General features: G+C 43.5%; 1 protein-coding gene across 1 annotated transcript in view; it reads right to left on the bottom strand.

Annotated features, from left to right (window-relative positions):
• The window catches only part of LOC144973403 (serine/threonine-protein kinase/endoribonuclease IRE1-like), a 36,351-nt gene that overhangs the window by 20,093 nt on the left and 11,258 nt on the right, over positions 1 to 5,000 (bottom strand). The window lies entirely within an intron of this gene.

The raw sequence follows: 5,000 nt of genomic DNA, 5'->3' as shown, positions 1-5,000 counted from the left end.
TCTATTTATATCAGCCAATCACATCTTATACAAAATTAGTATTACTAACGTGCTTTTTGATTGGATGAAACTATTTCGGATAGGACCGGAGAGTTCCATTTCTCCCATTGACTGTTTTAATATGACTAGTGAGGGTAGACGCAATTCCCAAGGGGTTCGATGCAATTCCGAATGGCGTATGTTGCAATTCCGAAGAGACCAGATGGAACACTTTTATTGGTGTTTTATTCGAGGTCTTTTTAATGTTCTCGTGGGTACTACCGCAAACTTGGGGACCCAAATAATTTTAGGGGTTTGGGAGGGGGGAAACTTTTTTATTTTAAAAAAGTCTAGATAGGGGGTTTGGGAGGGGAGAGACTTAAAAAAAAAAAAAAAAAAGTTCCCCCCCCCCCCTCCCAAACCCCCCAATTTTTTTTTTTTTGAAAGTCTCCCCCCTCCCAAAACCCCAAAATTATTTGGGTCCCCGAGTTCGTGGTAGTATCGTTCTCGTGTGTATCTCTTTTACTTTTTGTCTAGTTTATGAATGTTTCACAATTTGAAGCAACAACTCATTTTCACCCCTTTCTCCTCAGTCCTTTATGGGTTATAGTTTATTAACCCAATTTGAAGCAATAACTCATTTTCACCGCTTTTTCCTCAAAGTCCTTTATGGGTTGTTATGGCACTTTTGTAAGAATGTGTGCACTTGCCTCATCATGACCAGGCTGTATTTCATGTCAAACACATTCTATCCTGTGCAGTTTTTACCTTGTGATTAGTAACTTGTTTGTTTGTTTTAAAGGTTTTACGGCGCTTGCAACACATATAGGTTATATCAGCGCCAGTAAAAAGGAAGAAAATGGGATAGTCGAAAGTTCTAGAATTACAATTAAAGCACCCAAGAGAGAGTAAGACAAAGGGGAATTGGGAACAAATAGGGATAAGATGTAGATTCCAAGAGCATACCAAGCCAAGGACACCGGCCAGGGTCGGGACAAAACCAAGTAATCTCATACCAAGACAAAGACAGAAAGCATGGTGGAAAAGAGATATAAGGGGATAGAAGACACGGTAAGTACCTCCCTGCCCACTGAGGAGGTAGGGAACCCAACCCAGGATTAGTAACTGTGATGCGACTCGAGCTCAATGAGCACCACAGTTACAAACCGAGAAGCAGTTGGAGTTTTTATTGCTCAAGAAAATAGAGCAAAAATTGGCTTTGGAATCGAACCCGGCATCTCCCAGTTTGTGGCCAATGAGGTAACCACTCAACCAATTTGTCTTCAGTTAAAAATCAAGAATGCAACAAATTATTAAGACAAAGACACTTTAACATTTCAAACCGATTTATTTATTTTTTTTGGAATTGCTTCACTTTGGCTGCGGCCCTTTATCTTTGGCAGCCTTCCTTTTCTCTTCACGTGCCAGAGCCCTTTCACGTTTCTCTGCCTCCATCCTCTCTTTCTCTTCTCTTTTCTGCCGCTTGCTTTCAATTATCTCATCAGATGTGAGAACTCTGTGAGAAGTTTCATACCTTCTCCCAGTGGCAGAACGTGGTTCTGGAGCCGGGGTCGAGAATATCTCATTGACAGTTTTGTTCCAGTCGGCTGTCAGCCCAGATATATCCATGGCCTGGGCCAAGATATCCTCTGTACTAGGCCCTGCTTCCTGTGTTGTTGGATGTTCAGGCTCTGGATCCACAGCCTGAACCAAGATGCCGCCCGATGTGGAAGCATCAGACGGCCCTGCCTCTTGTGTGATAGTTGGTGATTCAGACTCTGGACCCACAACCTGGACCAAGATGGCCCCCAATGTGGAAGCATCAGACGGCCCTGTTTCCAACAATGGCCGCGAGAGCGCAGCGGATGCAGTAAACCAATCATCAGAGATGGCTGCTGAGTTGAGGGGGTAGACTCCGGTCGTTTTAAAAGCATTTCTCAGCAATGCTCCATCCCTCAAGACATCCCATGCTCTGCTGAGCATAAGGGGAAACGAGTGTTTATCTATCACTTTGCTGGGGTAGTGATATAAAAAATCTGTACACGCCGAGTTGTACGCCGACTTCATCGGTTTGAACACATTTGTGTCCAATGGTTGCAGGCACTGTTGTATGTGGTGGCAATGCAAATATATGTATATCCTCGTCCCTGGCAATTTCGAGGAGCTCGAGGACTTCATGGCTGCTGTGCCCATCCAAGAGGAGTAGCTGGGGCCGTTCCGTTCCACAATTTGGAAGGAACACAGATTTAAACCATTCCAGTCCAATAGAGTTGTCAGTCCATCCACGTTCTTGGTAAGTCCAGAAGCACCCATCGGGACCCAGGTGGACATCAAACGACTGGACGCTCGCCTCTGTCTTTCCTTTAACAATGGCCATCGGGTTGAGGGCTCTGCCAGCAGCGTTGATGGCAGCCACAATAGTGACCGTCTCCTTTGAGTCACTACACTGTTGATGCAGACGGCGTGACCATTTCTTGGCAACAACCTTTTGAAATATAAGAAGAAAAAAAAGAAAACAACAGAAACTTGTGAGAGATTTGTTCCTTGAAACATTTTGGATTAAACTGAATTGTTAGACATTCACTCATATCATGGCACATATTATGAGACGTGATGACAACTTTCCATCCCATGGTATTTGTCAGTCAAAGCGGCTATGTGGTCTAGTGGTATGACACTCGCTTTCAGATTGGAAGGTCCTGGATTCGAGCCTCGTGCTCGGCGCATAGTTGAGTCCTTGGAAAAGGCTCTTTACTCACATTCTCTCACCATACTCAGATGTAAAATGAGTACCAGGCTGTTAACAGCGTTGTCTTTGTCCGAAAAATTGTAATATCGCCTAACAGGCGTCATGACTCGTCCTACATGTTAAATGTTGCTGTTGACCAGGGACCCCTTGTAAAGCGCTTTGAGCACATTTAGTGGATGTTGCGCTATATAAAGCTCAATTATTAACTCAGTCAATCCTAGAGATTTTTCATTCTTTTCAAAATTGGAAAAAACATATTAAAATGAGCATGTTCATAGATATTTTTATTCAACTACCTTTTAACACGTAAAAATTAAAAACATTAGCTTTGATACTACGCCTATAATTTGTCTCAGAAAAATGTAAAAAATAGGCATGGGGTAAAAGTAATCCCGGGTATACAACGGATATAGTCGGTGTTAGGATTGAGTGAGTTAAGCTCAATTAAAACAAGACAATGGTTGATGTATTTTTAGAAAAATGAACACCTAGGTACGTTGTAGTTACCTTGCCAGATTTGTGGGAGAACTGCAGTCCAGTTTCATCCATATTCCAGATGGCCTGTGGCTGGATATTGTTGCTCCTGATCAGGGAGTGGAGATCCTCAAAGTAGCTAGCCACCCGTTCTCTGCTGAGAGCAGACAAACGCTTGTGGCTACAGCATTCTGCCGAGCGGACAGTGATCTGAGGAAACCTCAGTTTGAGTGCCCTCCAGTAACCGTCGCCAGGGACGCCGTCGACAAATTGCGTTTTTAGGTTCAGGTTATGAACCACCTTTCCCACTTTTTTTAAGATCTGGTCCTTTGTAAGGGGGAATCCAGCTTCAGCCAAACGGAATATAGCTTCCACAATTGAAGTCTCAACCTCTGGAGGAATTAAAGTTTTTCGGCCGGCTTTCACCCCTGCATTAGAACGGCCCTTTATGTAGTCGACCAGCGTGGTTTGGGGGATCCCAAATGTCTTGGAAGCTACGCTGTAGCTCATGCCATTTTTCTTGGCCGCAATGGCACGTTGGAGGTCTTTCTCTGTGTATCCTTTCGGCATTGTTCTGTAAAGGAAAAACAAGAATTTGCGTTTGGTAATTAAACCTAGGCCAACGGTAACATCACCATCATCATCAACAATCAGCATCATCATCACCAACACCACCATTATTATCACCACCACCACCATCATCATCGTCATCATCCGCATCACTAACACCATCGCCATCATAATCACCACCATCATCATCATCATAATCACCACCATAATCATCGTCATCATCACCATCATCATCATCACTAACACCACCATCATCATCGTTATCATCACCATCCTCATTACTAACACCACACCATCATCATCATCATCATCACTAACACCACCACCATCATCATCACCATCATTATCATCATCACCATCATCATCACCATCACCGTCCTCATCATCATCACTAACACCACCACCATCATCAGCACCATCATTATCATCATCACATCCTCATCACCATCATCATCCCTAACACCACCACTACCATCATTATCACCGCCATCATCATCATTATCGTCATCATTATCATCATCATTATGATCATCAAAGCGGTCTACGGAATTGCGTCAAGCGGCCTTCGGAATTGTGTCGGGCCGCCTTCGGAATTGCATCGAAGGGTGTCACACTTCTAAAATATCGATTTTATCCTGTCTACTGTAAATAGGAGAATATAAAGGGTGGAATATAGATTCTTTAATATTGTTTTAACAGAATAATAGAAATATCAACATTTACCCACCTGATTCGATTGTTCCGTGAAAGATTAAAGTCGAAAATATTATCGAGAAAAGGGCAACAATGAACTTTGTATGAGCGTGTTGGCACGATAACAAACGGGGAAACCACGGGATCACTGAAAGCGACACGGCTGTCCCAAATTAGATGACCCCAATTCCATCGGGCAATCTCATTGGCTGCTGATTTGACTCTTCTGTGGAATCAAACCAACGTTTAAACCACGAGACGGACAGAAAGGTCGTAAAAGGGTGATTCAGTTGAGGTGAGTCGAAGCCTTCAGAATTGCGTAGACTTCGGAATTGCAACAGGCTACCCTATGCAAATAAATTTTCCCCCCTGAATGAATAAAAGATGACCCCCCACCCAGCATGATCTTTTTAGTATTTGCTTATCATATTTAGGAATAATCAAAACAGATTTTATGGCATCTCACTCTCTCTCACACAGACACTCTCTCTCTCTCTCCCTCCCTCCCTCTCTCTCCCTCCCTCCCTCCCTCCCT

This window comes from Berghia stephanieae, chromosome 5 (genome assembly GCF_034508935.2).
Source record: "Berghia stephanieae isolate SIO BIC M18660-M18661 chromosome 5, UCSD_Bste_1.3, whole genome shotgun sequence".
Classification (NCBI taxonomy): domain Eukaryota; kingdom Metazoa; phylum Mollusca; class Gastropoda; order Nudibranchia; family Aeolidiidae; genus Berghia; species Berghia stephanieae.
This window is presented reverse-complemented; position numbering and strand designations above follow the sequence as displayed.